At 39.3% G+C, this 16,992-nt stretch overlaps 1 protein-coding gene across 2 annotated transcripts in view; it reads right to left on the reverse strand.

The window, feature by feature from the left end:
• The window catches only part of LOC147662133 (ankyrin repeat and SOCS box protein 15-like), a 276,030-nt gene that overhangs the window by 180,674 nt on the left and 78,364 nt on the right, over positions 1–16,992 (reverse strand). Inside the window, exon 2 of one of the 2 annotated variants that reach the window (XM_086951086.1) lies at positions 11,432–11,612. The exons of the other annotated variant lie outside the window; for it this stretch is intronic. The gene's annotated coding sequence lies outside the window, so the exon portion shown is untranslated. The remainder of the gene's footprint in view (positions 1–11,431; positions 11,613–16,992) is intronic. 2 annotated transcript variants of the gene reach the window in all.

Consider the following 16,992-nt stretch of genomic DNA (forward strand, 5'->3'; position numbering starts at 1 on the left):
TGTCTTTCTTTTAACATAACTGTCTGTTTCCTTCCCTTATACTTACTGTTCTTTTTTTAAAAAAAATGTTTGGTTCGCTCCCGGTTCGCGTACCGGAGTGCGAACCGGGAAGCGAACTAAAAGAAATAGAGGTTGGCAGAGTTTCAAAAATTCTACCATTTTTTTTATAATGGGGAGGTAGTTCTGAAAAGAACTTTTTTTTTGTTTTTGTTGTTTTAAATTTTTGTTATTATTTTTCAGAACATTTTTTTTATTTTTTTTGTATTTTCTGAACATTTTGATATTTTTTTGTTTTTTTTGGGGGAGGGGGAAACAAAAACGATTCATTGAAAAGGGCTCAACAGGAGCAACGAAAAAAAGAAGAATTTATTGTTTGGGGCGTTTCGGGCAAACATGATTATCAATAGCTTTCATAATTAGAGTAATGCTACTTTCTCTGTAGCAAATGAGTTGGTTACAGCGCACGCACACTTGCTTCACTTCCCCAAACTTCATTTGAATGTTTGGGACCATCTCCCTCGCCTCTGGTCCCGACACTTCTTGAACAACCGATCTTCTTGCCATCGCAGGGGGATTTTGTTGCTCATCACGTAGCTGGGCAGCACTATAGTTGTTTGGATGCCACCTACTCATATGCCGATGCATAGTGTAGTTGCCGTAACTGTATTTTTTTTCAGTCCCCCTTGACAGTCTATCATCGCATATACGGCAAAACACGTAGCGTGCATTCACTTTTTTTTGCCCCTCAGGAAATTAAAAAAATTGCCAAATGTAGTTCTCTTTTCGATTATACCTCCTGGGCTCCTCTGGCAAAAACTGTGTCTCTTCCTGCTCTTCCTCCTCTTCCTGTTCTTCCTCTTCTTGTTGTATAATTACTTCAGCAGGTGGTCCTCTCTTCCTTGGATCTGGTGGAGGTGGTGGGTTAGAACCAGCTGAAGCTACTAATGAAGCCATATCACAATGTTAATAAAGGGTCTTTCTCTCACCAAGATGAAAGTCAGAGTGAGGAAAGAAGGAGGGGTTTTCATCATTTGGGAAAAGTAAAAGTTCTAAACCAATGAAAAGTGTTAATTTTAGATCACATGACCTAGTATTACATCATTAGGAAACCAAAAGTGAAATGAACCAATGAAAAGTGTTATTACCGAGTCACATGACCTGCTGTGTTTACGTTTCGCGCTTTGCTCCGCTTTCCGGTCCGCTTCCGGGTCCGCTAACTTGGCGCGTCAAATGACGTATTACGCGACAACGCAAAACGTCATGCTAACGTAACAGTTACGCTAAAGGAACGTTTACCGGTTCGCGGACCGAGTCGCGGCTTTAAATTGAGCTAACGGGAAGCTGACCGGTTCGCGGACTGGGAGCGAAACAAAAAACAATTTTTACAAAAAATTGTATAAAAAACAAGTAAAATATATTTTAAGATTTAAAGAAGAATACATTTTACAGCTACAGATATTAGCTTTTAAAAAACCATTGAAATTCACTGAAAAAACCATAGGTTATAGACCATATATAGTTAGGAATTAGCATTTACAAAACCTTGAAAATTCACTGAAAAAACCATAGGTTATAGACCATATATAGTTAGGAATTAGCATTTACAAAACCTTATTTTACTCACACAAAACCATTGAAATTCCATATATAGTTAGTTGCACTAACTATATATCGCGCACCCGCAATCCACTGCTGATGATGTCACATATTACATCATTCATGACATGGTCAGTGACATCACTGATGACATCACTGATGACATCTCAAATGACATCACTGATGACATCTCAAATGACATCACTGATGACATCTCAAATTACAGCACTGATGACATCTCAAATTACATCATTAATGACATCTCATTTGACATTACTGATCACATCATTGATGACATCATTCATGTGATAATACGATGAATCTCTTCAGACTCTAATATAACCTTAGATACACTCAGTGTAAACAGACACTCACAGACTGTCACTCATCCATGGAGTTACTTACACACCTAGTCAGTCATGCAAAGAATCAATCACACCTCCATTTCCTCAACTATACAGTTATACACACCTTACTTATTCAAACATATACTAACACATATTTACTCTCTTATACAATCCTTGATACAAGTTCACAATGATCCATACAGCCACTCACACATTCACTGGCTCTAATGCACAGTTATTTATATATGTCAACTCTCACATGTACTGTGTTTTACATATGTACTTACTTTGACATGTATCACTGAGATATCCATTCACTCACCAATACACTCATGCACACAGTCAACCGCCCATACAGCTGTTTCCACATGCACTTTTGAACCCATACATCTAGTGAATCAACTGCTCACACATCTATGCACAGAGTCATACGCCTCACAGCCACCCACACACACACTCAGTCTCCCATACAAATACTTGGGCAACCAATCAATAACCCATATAGTTACTCATATAGCTACTGATCAACACATGCAGCAGTATACAGAACAACAGATATAATGATGCACAAAATAAGACAGTTTAGTCACTAACCCATGCACTCAGTGACACACATTTAATCACTCTCTCATACAGTCAGTCATGCACCTACTAAATCCTTCATCCAGACACTTAAACATCCACTCATTCTTCAATATGTAAGACATATTTATACTTTACTGCAACATACAGTCACTGGATGATGTCATCAGTGATGTCATTTGAGATGTCATCAGTGATGTCATCAGTGATGTCACTGACCATGTCATGAATGATGTAATATGTGACATCATCAGCAGTGGATTGCGGGTGCGCGATATATAGTTAGTGCAACTAACTATATATGGAATTTCAATGGTTTTGTGTGAGTAAAATAAGGTTTTGTAAATGCTAATTCCTAACTATATATGGTCTATAACCTATGGTTTTTTCAGTGAATTTTCAAGGTTTTGTAAATGCTAATTCCTAACTATATATGGTCTATAACCTATGGTTTTTTCAGTGAATATATATATATATATATATATATACCACATGGTCTGATTCAGTAGAACAAATTCGGGAGAGTGCTGTGCCGCCGAGGACTGGACCTCGGTATTGGTCCTGAGTCAACCCTGAAAGTAGGCTGACATGGGGAAACTTTCTACCAAGACGGATGGATAAACGCAAGTAATGATTTTTATCACAACAGGGTATAAGCACCACCCACTGGAGGGATAAAAATGAACAGTCGTTCGAACCACAGATCCCACAATGCGTCACAAAAAGGAAGTGATTCCATAAAAACAGCGCAACTAGAAGAAATTAAAATAAATGGGGAACACTGGACTGTGGAAAAACGACGTGCTTTTGGTGCAAGGCTCACCTGTGAAAAAGTTCCAGGGGGAACGAAACATGTAAGGACTATGCCGCATCCTGTTGCAATCCACCATTAAAATTGGCAGTGGTAAAGTTTTGTGTGCGACTCAAGTCTCTTTCTCGTGGGAGACGTTGTTGAAATATATATATATATATATATATATATATTACCTACTGGCGGTCGCCAGTAGGTATATATAGTTAGGATTTTTTCTCTATGGAACTTTTGAAAATTCTATGTCCAATAACTTTGGCGTTTGTGGACGGAATCGGCTGAAATTTTCAGGAAAATGGCACATTTTGTTTCTGAGCAGCCCCCGAAAATTTGGGGTGGTTTCGTCAAGGGGGGCCGAGAAAAAAGGGGGGTCCCAAAACGCGTTTTTCCCATTCATTTTTCCATAGGGCGTTTGGCCTCACTTTTAGCTCGAACGGCTGAATGGATTTACACAAAACTTGGCAAAATTGTAGGGACTGTTAGCCCGATGTGCCTTTGCTGGGTCTCAATATATGTGCTCCAGTGGATTTTGAGAAATTAACGTTTAAAAAAACAGATATATCTGTGACAGCGTCCCGGATAGCGCTCCAGATCGCGTACTTTTCGCGTAACGGAGCTTTGCGAAGCGAAGCTGATTGGCTCTCCGGTGTCTGTCAACATTCTAAACAGTCCGGTGCGGCCGCCATCTTGTCTCTCGGTAGGATCGAGAGACAAGAGGAGGAGAAAAACGAAGGGGGAATTTAATGAAAGGGGGCAAGGTAGACTCCTCTTGACCCCCTAGGAATGATGTTGGGGTTATTAAAGGGTCCCGTGGGGCAAATAAAAAAAATTTGATTTTTCGCGGTAGAAGCGCTTCTCGGTTCGCGAACCGGGTCGCAAACTGGTAGCGAAACGTGAATTCACCATTTTGTGTTTCGATTTATTTAAATTACTAGATGGAGGAAAAGCAATGTGAGTATTGGGTATAAGGGGGTATGGGAGACGTATCCTGACCCCCTATGTTTTCTGAGGGTGGTTGAGGAGGCTCATATATGTTGATACTTGTCTTCCAGCAGTTGCGCGTGAGCGTTTTTTTTTTTTTTTTTGCCGCTTGACTTCTGTTAACGTTCGATTCGAAGGAAATCAGGAAGTGTTGACCGCCATTTTGACACTGCGAGTAAATATATTGTTAAAAATAATTGTTATAAATGAATCCGTATTGATAAACATTGTCTGCGCCATCTTGCTTTTTTTCCAATGCCACACTTTTGTCGTGCACGGCAGCCATTTTAGATGCCTTGACCAGACCCACTCTCTGCACGCCGCCGATCCTCAGCATGGCTCCCCACCCTCGCAAGCATCTCCCCCACGCACTGGTCACCCCTGCTCTCTCTCTTATGCATGGGCATAAACCTCCCCCCATCTGCGCTGCTCTTCCCTGAGTATCACACCCTGTGCCCGCCCGACACCTCCCTTTCACCCTATTCACTACCGCACCCTCTGACACTCCTCTTCCTCTGTGTCTGATTGTCCAGGCCGGTCCCAGGCTATCACCTAGCCCTGCGGATGTAGTTTATGGCCCCAAATGTAAAGAATCACCCCTGTTCAAAGGACTTACAGTAGATCAAGGCCCCCACCTCATGAGATCCGTCACACCACACGCGCTCCTACTATCTGATAACGATCCTGTATTGTGATTGGGGAGGGGATTCTCACTGTAAGGGTGTGTGGGACCGAGCCTGAAGCGTAAGATTCCAGGGATGCCTTTTTGTACATCAAAGTCTTCACAATTATGTGTCACATTAAAAATATATAGCACTCCAACAAAGTAGTAGGATTATAACACTTTAATAACTTATAAATATATACAACGCTCCAACAAAGTAAACACGTTAAAAAAAACTTTTTAAACAACTATTTACATGACATTGCTTTAACCAGGATAGACAAAGAAATGACACAGTGATGTAAAAGTTTCTGAAAGAAATGCCAAGAACGTCCCATGTGAAAGTGAATTTTATCTGGCAATTTTTTTCTTTTCCTTCTCATGAAAAGAAAGTTAATGCCAGGTTCGTTACCTGCCTCATCTGCAAAAAAAAAACTCTCAAGAGGGACCGAAAAAAAATATAGCTATGGTAATCATACCATGCATCGGCACATGGAGAGGTGGCACACTCTTAATTATTCTAAGCACAACTTTGAGATTTGGTGGATAACACCCGACCGGCAAAAACATCCACCAATGACTTAGCAATAAGTGAGTCAAAGGCAAGGGAAACGGTCTCAAATCTGCAAAAGAACTTTGGGCAGATGAGATTGACTTGTGTAGCATGTGGAAAATTAATTTCATGCGGATAGATGAGTATTACTTTAATAAATAGATCATATGAAAATCATCAATGTCCAAACGTCCTAGAAAGTAATTTTTGTCATTTTTGAGGAAGAGAGATAACCTACAGTGGTACGGGGTCGTTTTCGTTCGTACTAGGGGGGCCAGGTGAAATTCCTTCGGGGTGGCTTAGGGGCATTTAAAACAACTTCCCTGATACAGGTAGCATATAAAGTAGAGGCTAAATACCAGGATCTTTATCGATTGCTTTATGCTGTACAAAAATGAAAAACACACAACAAACCTGGACCATTCATATTTTCAATGTTTCTGCGTACTATACTTTTTAAGCCTTAACTAATTGAGCTGCTTCATTTCACCTGCTTTTTTAAAAAAAAAGAAATAAAATCGGAAACAGTGGCCATTTATTCGAAACTTACCAATCTACGCGTTACAACTACGTTTGCTTTTTCAAAAACCTTTAATAAAAATGTTGGTGCCCAAATACGGGCCTACAACCCCGTGGGCTGGCCACGGAGCAGGCTGGAACTGTAAATGGGGGGGGGGGTATTTATTTGTGGAAAACATAACAGAGAGTCAGTGGTCGTTGATTTCATAGTAAAAAGTGCGACAAGTGCAACAAAATCATATCGATAATTCATTGTGAGAAAGTACCAAAAGTGTCGACAATTCGAACCTTCAATAATAAATACAGTAATCAATGATGCATTAGAACTTAATATCAATTCATTGTTCGAACGTGTAATCAGTACCCGTCCCATGTCAATTCATTGTTCGAACGTATAATCAATACCCATCCTGGATCAATTCATTGTCCGAAAATATAATCAGTCTTATCCCATATCAATTCATGTGCTAAAAACTGCATACATATCTCATGATATCAAGGCTGAGCAATCGGGGCACAACAAGGAGTTGAGAGTTTCATTTGTACCGGCGCCATTTTGGGTGAGGTCAGGAAGGTCCAAGTATAGTCAAAATGTCTCCACCAACTCGTGGTTGGACCGGGACCTCTTTCGGCAGTCCAAAAGTTTTCGTTGAAGGGTAGCAGAGGGGACTGCCGACATGAACCATCAGTCAAAGTGGGGTGGGAGGCAACAATCTCTCCTACCGGGTCATACTGGTGTCCTACCGGAACTGATCAAGTTGGTAGTCTTGCAGGATTTTGGTCATTTCAAGACTGAGGCCGGCGCCGGCATGAGCGCGCCGACGTCCCGCAGCTACGTCATGGTCGTTCCGTGGGTGATCATGGCAGTCATTCCCCATCGGGGGTGTCTGCGGGGGTCGGGGGCCCCAGTGGCTCTTATAGAATCTTCAAAGTTGAGGAGAACGTTTCTGGACGCAGGACTCATTTTCTAGTTGAACTCAGAAGCGCCGTTGCACCGCAACAGTGGACGAGACCCCCGATGGGTGTCCATCATTGCCTCGCAATAGTGGACGAGACCTTTTGTCGGGTGAGTGCAGCGCCGCTGCATCGCAAGAGTGGAGAACCCTTTTGTTGGGTGAGTGGAGCATTGGGGGTGCAGCTGAGGGGCCCCCACCTGGGGGGGCGGGAGAGGCTCGTTTGCGCCGCCTCTCCCTCCCACGCACTCCACGCCGACACCTGGCGTTGATATCTGTGATGTCCGGACCAGGCGATAAGAGGGGGGGGGTCGGAGGCAGAGGCAAGACATCCCCCCCGTGGCCTGCAGGGCGCCGCTTCAGGACCGAACGGGGAGCTCATATCAAGCCAGGGCCAGACCAGGAGATACGAGGGGAGGGGGGGTCGGTGGCATGTGCAAGACATCCCCCCCAGTGTTGTCGCAGCCATTATTGAAAAAAGAAGAAGATACCGTCGGCCTCGGCTCCTCTCCTGGTCCACCTTATGCGACGACCCTTTTGTTGGGTGAGTGGAGCGTTGGGGGTGCAGCTGAGGGGCCCCCACCTGTGGGGGTGGGAGAGGCTCGTTCGCGCCGCCTCTCCCTCCCAGCGCACCCCACGCCGACATTTGGCGTTGATATCCGTGATGTCCGGACCAGGCGATAAGAGGGGGGTCGGTGGCATGTGCAAGACATCCCCCCCCCCGTTGTCGCAGCCATTATTTTAGAAAGAAGAAGAATCCCGTCGGCCTCGGCTCCTCTCCTGGCCCACCTTAGGCGATGACCTCCCCGGCCGACGGCTGCCAGCAGGACCCGCCCTACACGTGCCGAAGGCCTCGTCTTCCGGATGGGCGTAGCCGCGAACCTGTTGCACTTCGGGAGTTTCCGGAATGGGGGTAGGTATCTGCTGATTTGTATCTATTTCATGTTACCGTTATTGGGCGTGGCGGGCAGTGGGACAGACATGCTTGGAGCAGTGGGGGGGTGGCGGAGCCTAGCTACCTCGTGGCTGCCGTAACGTCAAGCTTGGCTTCTTTCACTACTTTTATGTTTCTTATTTCTAGCGAAGTCAAAAACTCATCAGTGGCCTACGGATTTTGTTCGATTTCTTTCCCTTCCTTTTCAAGTGTGTTTCATGCTAAAGTTTCTGTTTAACAGGATACAGTGATTACTTCGTATTTTACATATGTCTTCTTTATTAGGGGTACTCTCCGGTTGAGCCAGATGATGTACCTCTAATAAATGGTCTGGGTGGAACTAGTTTCTCAATCAGTGGGGAGTAGATGGGCATGACATATTACAACGGGGGACAAAGGTCCGCATTACCCACCCTTCACTACTTGCAAAGACTAGACAGAATATTTCTATTCCACGTTATTTGCAAACAGAGAATACCTCGAGAGAACTATTCCTTGAACAATAAATGTCCAGCCAATCAATCAATTAGTGGGGAGAAAAACAGGCATGACGGATTACAACGGGGGACAAAAGTCCGCATTACCTATCCTTCACTATCTGCAAAGGGAGACAGAATATTCCTATTCTTCTCTGTTTGTAGACAGGGAATATCTCAAAGAGCAATAATCGATAAAAAATTAGTAGGATTATAACACTTTAAAAAAGGTATTGGTGAATTATACTTCTCCGGAAATGTAAAACTCACAAATGTTTTATTTGTGTAATCGTTTCAGGTCAAACGGATTATGGGACAATGTTAAGAATGGAAGAGTCACCAAAAGGCAAAAAGTACACTCACGTATGAAAATCTTACAATTAATGCTTGACTGAGGCCAAAGAGAGCAGAGTGCATGAGTCTCATGCTCAATCGATTGAGCTAGCCGGATCGGGCAACAAAAAGTATAAAATAGTTATGTAAATAGTTATTTAATAAAATGTTTTACCCTGTTACTTTGCTGGTGTGTTGTATATATTTATAAGTTATTAAAGTGTTATAATCCTACTACTTTGTTGGAGTGCTATATATTTTTAATGTGACACATAATTGCATAGGGTTTGTCGTTATTTTGGGTGGGGTGGGTGGCGGAGCCGAGCTGTCTTGCAGCCATCATGGTGTGGAGCTAAGTTCATCTCACTAGTTTCGTATTTCTCATGAGGGGTTGTTCTTAATGTTTCTATTTTAGCGAGGTCAAAAAGAGATCCCATTAGTGGCCTACTGATTTTGCTCGATTCCTTTTGTTTTTTTAAACGATTTTTCACTATCTACAAAGACTAAACAGAGTATTGCGATTCTGTGCTTGTTTGTAAATAGAGAATGAACCAAAGAGAACCAATTCTAAAACAGTAAATGCTTGGATAACATTCAATCAAATAGAGAGGGCAGCAGGCACGACGGATAACAACGGGGGTAAAGGCCTGCGTTAACTAACCTTCACTATCTGCAAAGAGAGAGTACTCCTAAGAGAAAAGAGGGGGGGTGAGGGGGGGCAGCGTTCAAAGCACATCAGCGTGCATAAACACGAAAATGTTTTTACCTATCACGTACTTGACATTTGACAGCTTTTGATATTTGCTATTAAAAAACCATTGAAATTCACTGAAAAAACCATAGGTTATAGACCATATATAGTTAGGAATTAGCATTTACAAAACCTTGAAAATTCACTGAAAAAAACATAGGTTATAGACCATATATAGTTAGGAATTAGTTAGGAATTAGCATTTACAAAACCTTAATTTACTCGCACAAAACCATAGAAATTCGCATATATAGTTAATTGCAATAACTATATATCGCGCACCCGCAATCCACTGCTGATGATGTCACATATTACATAATTCATGACAGTGAATATATATATATATATATATATATATATATATATATATATATATATATATATATATATATATATATATATATACACATTGCCAACCGTAGGAACGTTTCTCTATTCCCACTGTTTACATTGTGTAATTTGCACATCATTGCATTATATGCTTTGATTACAGAACAGCTGCTATTCATTCAGATGTTTTTAAGCACACTGAAAAACCCAGTATTAGAGTTTTTTATTGCTATAAAATTTTAAACATTTGAGTGTTATATATGAATAGTGAATATGTCAATATTTATATATTTATTTATTTATTTATTGACTGTCAATATTTATTCAGCGGCAGTGTGGGGTTTACACATGATGTTTTTAATGTTAAACCAGCATTGAAAATAAGTACGTTCCTATTAGTTGTTTTCTGTTTCCATCTTAATGATACATAACACTGTTGCTTTAAAAGGGTGGCACTCCTCATGCGCGTCATGTGAGCAAGGGCACTGAGTTGCCCGAAACGCGTCATGGCGGTGGTGCAGGGCGAAATGAAATAAACAATTCTGCACCTTAATCTGGGTCTGCGTCCGTCCTTTGCATGGAAAAACTGCGAGCGGAACATTGAGCATACACATATATATATATATGTATATACTGCGTATGTGTATACATTTATATATATATTATAAAATGCACTCCTGGAACTCATTTTAACACAAAAATGGATTGTTGTTTGAAGCCTTACTCTGCTACAGCAGGTTTTACAAATTTGCTAAAATCACTGGTATCAACACCAAGATTTTCAGAAGACTTGTGATTTTAATTAATGGATGCCACAGGCCAGCACCCCACTTTGAAAAGTGTTTCAGCTGCAGACTGCAGTGCAGTCCACCATCATTTCTCGGATCAACATCTTGCCACAGTGCGATATCAAAGACAGGGACATCTTAAACAAATTTGGGGGGCTCCTGCTTAGAACAGCTTCGAATTTATGATTTAGTTTCTCATGCCCTTATTAGCCAGGACTGGTCCAAATTCTAAATCTCTTTACATCTAATATTCAGGAATAGTGATTAATCAAGTTTTTTCAATATAACAATTCAGCTGGCCCTCACTAATAATATTGCAAATAATCTTTGTGACCCCCCTCCCATTTCTCATAGGTGAGGTCCTGTTTTGATCTAAAGAAATCTTTTTTATGCATGTTCCATGGTTTTGAAAAACAAGCATTTTTCTTAACAATATCAATAACAGACTCCCATACATCACATAAATTAAAGGAAAACAGTATTTAAAACAATCTATTAAAGAATTACTCATTGTCATCAGACTCTCTACAGAACAGAGTTGGCTCTGTCAGGGCACCTGAAAGCCTTGGGCCCTAGGCCAGGGCCCACTTTCCCTTGACTTAAAATGGGTCTGATCAAAGGGCGTGGTCAAGGTTGTGGTGTTTAAAATAATTGTTGTTATTACATTAAAAAATGGCCCGCCTCATGTACATTAAAACTAGTTGGGTTGCGAAGTTTGTCGCCCTAAAAATTGGGTCATGGTTCTAAAACTTTGGGAAGCGTTGATGGACTGACATGCTTCTTCTCGTTTTATAACACACTTGAAAAACTTACCTTTTAAAAGTCACAGGGAAATCAGGATGCGTGGTGCACAATCTAGCCTATGAGATATTTAAAGTTGACCTGAAGGCTGTGGTGTCCTTTACTCTCTGCTGGCTCCTTTTTAGAGACACGTCATCACCTCTCTACTGCCACAATCCCAGCTTCCGAGAAATTCAAAGATACAGGTTTAAAACTTTAAGATAAATGAGAAAAAGTGACAGATGTGGCAAAATTATAATAAGTTAGTAACGCAAATCAATAATTTATAATAAGCAAGAGGATAACATAAATCAACTTCCGGAAATGTTCTATGTATAGAGTCAATAGCAAACTGACATTGGGACTACTCAGTTCAAAAGAGAAGGAACATCTGGCACAGATTCCAAAAGTATCACATTAGCAAAGTTTATAAGTTAACAGAGTAGAGAATCATGCCCATTGCATGAGGTGAAGATGGCTGTACTAATAATGTTATATTGACGAAATTGGTGTTTCAACAAAATAAAGAGTTAAAAATATTGGAGAGCACTAACATTACAAAAAAAGTACTGTGATTCAAAAATAGTGGTATAGAATATTGTTTTTAAGAATATTGGGCGTCATTACGATCACGGTGAAACTGCCATGGACAGGCTTTCGGTGGTGGTCTCACTGCCATCGTAAGGCCATTTTCCACCGCCAAATTATAATGGCGGGTGGTTCCTTGGCGGTCGGAAACTCCAACCACCGGTGCGTCGGAGGCCTTCCTATCCCTAAAATAGTGGCTGTGCCTACCAAGCACTTCCATAGGGATTAGGATGCTCCCTCCACATCAGCCTTTCCATGGCGGTTCACTCGCCATGAAAAGGCCGGCAGGGCTGGACATTGGGGGCCCGTCACGAGTCCCCCTTCAACCCTGGCCCATGATTGTGGGAGGGGGGACGTATGGTGGCACCCTACATATCCCTGTACAAAGTGGCAGGCACAGCATAATGCCGGTCATGTAGTACAGAGATATGTTACACATCCCTATTTTCCATTGTGGCGGTTGCTACAGCCAGCAGCACCCGCTGCAATTGAAAACTTAGCCAATGCGACTCCTACGGTGGCTGTCACATCATAATTTGGCCTGTGGGACCGACGCCTTGTAGGAGGGTGGTCCCAAATACAATACGATGGCAGACGGACTGGAGTCTGTCCTCCATCGTAATGACCCCCATTGTTTCTTTTTTGGTAAAAAATACTATTTTCAAAAATTGTGTTTTAAATATCGGTTTCAGTAATACAGTTGTAAAAAAAGATTGCTTTTTAATGGGTTTAGGTAATATAATTTTAGGCATTAGTATTGGTATCATTTTTATTAATTTTATGAAACATAGTTTGTAATTTTAATTGATTTAGGGGCTGATTTAGACCTTGGTTGGATGGGTTACTCTGTCACAACGGTGATGGATATCCTGTCCACCAAAATATGAATCCCATTTTATCCTACAATAACCAATTATACCATCGTGATGGAGTAACCCAGCGGCCAAGATCTAAATCAGGTCCTTAGGTTTATTTTTGTGTGATCAGTAATTTATAGTGTCATAGCAGTGTTTTTTTTAAGGGGGATACAGTGTAATGTTATTTAAATTAGATATATTTTTTATTGAATGGCAATTTCTTTTTAATATTACATTCTTTTAATTAATTATTAATTGTGTCAATTATTGAAATGTTATATTATATTTTGAATCTAAAATTGACATTTTAGTTTTCTTGTTAGTAATAGTAAGTTATATTTTAGTACTGCATTGTTGGGTAAGCAGGGCTATAGTGTGTGAAGTTAATTAAGTTATAAATAAATGCAAATTGTTGTTAATATGTTTTAATTATTAATCAATTATTTAATTGATTGTTCATTATTTAAATAGTTTATAGCCATTTATTTAAGTGATATTTTAGTTGCGGATTTGTAGGGGAATGGGGTATTTTAATTTAATTTTGAATGATTGTTAATTAAATAAATATTCTTTAATTATTAATTATGTATATTCATTATTTTGTAATTGTACTCTTTTATTTTCTAATATGTATTTTACTTTTTATATGTTTATTACACTTGTATGTTTTAATGTTGTGTTATGTTTTTTAGGTGAGTAGGTTGAGAAGAAAATAAATATATATTTTTAGAATGTATATGTAATTTATAAAGTGATAATTAATTATGTATAAGTATTTATACTTTTGAACTTTTTAAAAACATTATTTACTTAATGGTAAGTGTTTGGGAAGCTTTCTTTGTGAAATTACATTTCTAATTTACATTGTATTTGTTTTTTTAATTATTAATTGAAATTAAATAAACAGGTAATTATTTCATAATTGTGTTTCGTTATTGTATGTAAATATGTATTTTTTTCCTTTTCTCTTTAATTGATATATTTATTTTGTCAAATATATATAAATGTATATATGTATATATATATATATATATATATATAAGAAATATATATTATACTATAATTACATTATGATTTTTATTAAGTGTTGAATTTTGTCATTAAATTAATAGGTTTTATACTTATGTACATAATCCTTTTGAAGTCAAACACGTTTCTTCAGTTGCTTAGACTGGAGTGGAAATAGTAACTTTAACTCCTTCGAAATCCCATACTTTCCTTATTATTGCTTTGACTGGAGTGGGAACAGCAAATGTAACCCCTTTTTAATCCAAACCATTTCCTACTGTTGTTTATACTGGTATAGGAAGGGTACATCTAACAGCTCAGAAGTCCAACACTTCCCCTATTATTGTTGTTTAGCCAGGCGTGTGAATAGTATATCTAATTCCTCCAAAGCCCAAAACATTCCCTACTGTTGTTTAGAAAGAAGTGGGAATAGTCAATCTAACTCCAACGAAGTCCAACGCTACCTCCTCTGAAATCCAACACTTTACCTACTGTTGTTTGGACTAAAATCTCGCTCATCTGAAGCCCAACACTTTCCATACTGTTTCTTAGACTGGAGGTGGAATATTAGATTTAAACCCTCTGACATTCAACACTTTCCTTACTGTTGCAAAGGCTGGAGTAGTAAAACTAAATCTACACCCTCTGAAATCCAACACTTTCCCTCCTGCTGTTTAGACTGGAGTGGGAATAGTAAATTGGAGAGGAAATGGTATAACTAATCTTTCTGGAATCAAACACTTTTCTTAGTTTTGGTAAAATCTGATTTCTATTATCATTTGTTTATTTTTAGATTCAATATTGTTTGTGCTTCTTATTTTGTTTTTTAAAAATCTATAATATTTTTATCAAATGTATTTACAAAATATTTTACTATTTTATATATTGGTGGAATTGATATACTTTATTAATGAATTGTTTTATTTTTATATTGTTTTTTATTTTTGCCTTTATTTTGTATTATATATAGTATGAATATATGTATAATATATATATATATATATATATATATTCACTGAAAAAACCATAGGTTATAGACCATATATAGTTAGGGATTAGCATTTACAAAACCTTATTTTACTCGCACAAAACCATTGAAATTCCATATATAGTTAGTTGCACTAACTATATATCGCGCACCCGCAATCCATTGCTAATGATGTCACATATTACATCATTCATGACATGGTCAGTGACATCACTGATGACATCACTGATGACATCTCAAATGACATCACTGATGACATCACTGACATCTCATTTGACATTACTGATCACATCACTGATGATATCATTTATGTGATAATACAATGAACATCTTCAGACTCTAATATAACCTTAGATACAATCAGTATAAACAGACACTCACAGACTGTCACTTATCCATGGAGTTACTCACACACCTACTCAGTCATGCAAAAGATTAATCACACCTCCATTTCCTCAACTATACAGTTATACACACCTTACTTATTCAAACATATACTAACACATATTTACTCTCTTATACAATCCCTGATACAAGTTCACAATGATCGATACAGCCACTCTCACATTCACTAGCTCTTATGTTCAGTTATTTATATATGTCAACTCTCACATGGACTGTGTTTTACATATGTACTTACTTTGACATGTAGCACTGAGATATCCATTCACTCACTAATACACTCATGCAGTCAGTCGACCGCCCATACAGCTGTTTCCACATGCACTTTTGAACCCATACATTTAGTTAATCAACTGCTCACACATCTATGCACAGAGTCATACACCTCCCAGCCACCCACACACATACTCAGTCTCCCATACAAATACTTGGGCAACCATTCAATAACCCATATAGTTACTCATATAGCTACTGATTTAAACATGCAGCAGTTTACAGAACAACATATATAATGATTGCCAAATTAAGACAGTTTAGTCACTAACCCATGCACTCAGTGAGACACATTTAATCACTCACTCATACAGTCAGTCATGCACCTACTAAATCCTTCATCCAGACACTTATACATCCACTCATTCTTCAATATGTAAGACATATTTTAACTTTACAGAAACATACAGTCACTGGGTGTTGTCATCAGTGATGTCATCAGTGAAGTCATTTGAGATGTCATCAGTGATGTCATCAGTGATGTCATTTGAGATGTCATCAGTGATGTCATCAGTGATGTCACTGACCATGTCATGAATGATGTAATATGTGACATCATTAGCAATGGATTGCGGGTGCGCGATATATAGTTAGTGCAACTAACTATATATGGAATTTCAATGGTTTTGTGCGAGTAAAATAAGGTTTTGTAAATGCTAATCCCTAACTATATATGGTCTATAACCTATGGTTTTTTCAGTGAATTTTCAAGGTTTTGTAAATGCAAATTCCTAACTATATATGGTCTATAACCTATGGTTTTTTCAGTGAATTTCATTGGTTTTTTAAAAGCTAATATCTATAGCTGTAAAATATATTCTTTGTTACGTGACGTATCACGTAGCCCGTGAGACGCCTCATGATGCATCGCATAACCGTGACGTATCGTCTCTGCAGCGCAAACCAAACCCGTAACGTAAGCGCGCCAGAGCACGCTTAAAGATATATATATATTTTTTTTACCTTAATTAGACAAAATCCACACGTGCACATATCACAAACGTTCCAAAAACACAATATGTCGGACTCCCATTACGCTGCCAGTTAGCTGCCCGGTTAACGTACCGGAAAGCACCTCTACCGCGAAAAATCGCAATATTTTTTTCTTTTGCCCCGCGGGCAACTTTAATAGCCCCCTCATCAATCCTAGGGGTTCACCTTACCCCTTTCCTTCATTTTCACCTTTTTTTTTTCCACCTCTTGTCTCTCGATCTCCAGACTGTTTACAATGTTAACAGCCAATCAGCTACTCCTCAGACTCCCGTTACGCTGCCGGTTAGCTGCCCGGTTAGCTGCCCGGTTCGCGTACCGGGACGCGTCTCTACGGCGAAAAAATCTGAATTTTTTTAAAAAAAATTTTTTGCCCCGCGTGGCTCTATAATATCCCCCTCATCAATCCTAGGGGGTCAGAAGGGGTCTACCTTGCCCCCTTTCCTTCATTTCCCCCTTTGTTTTGGCCTCCTCTTGTCTCTCGATCC

The sequence above is a fragment of the Lissotriton vulgaris genome, unplaced genomic scaffold (assembly GCF_964263255.1).
Source record: "Lissotriton vulgaris unplaced genomic scaffold, aLisVul1.2 SCAFFOLD_1499, whole genome shotgun sequence".
NCBI lineage: Eukaryota > Metazoa > Chordata > Amphibia > Caudata > Salamandridae > Lissotriton > Lissotriton vulgaris.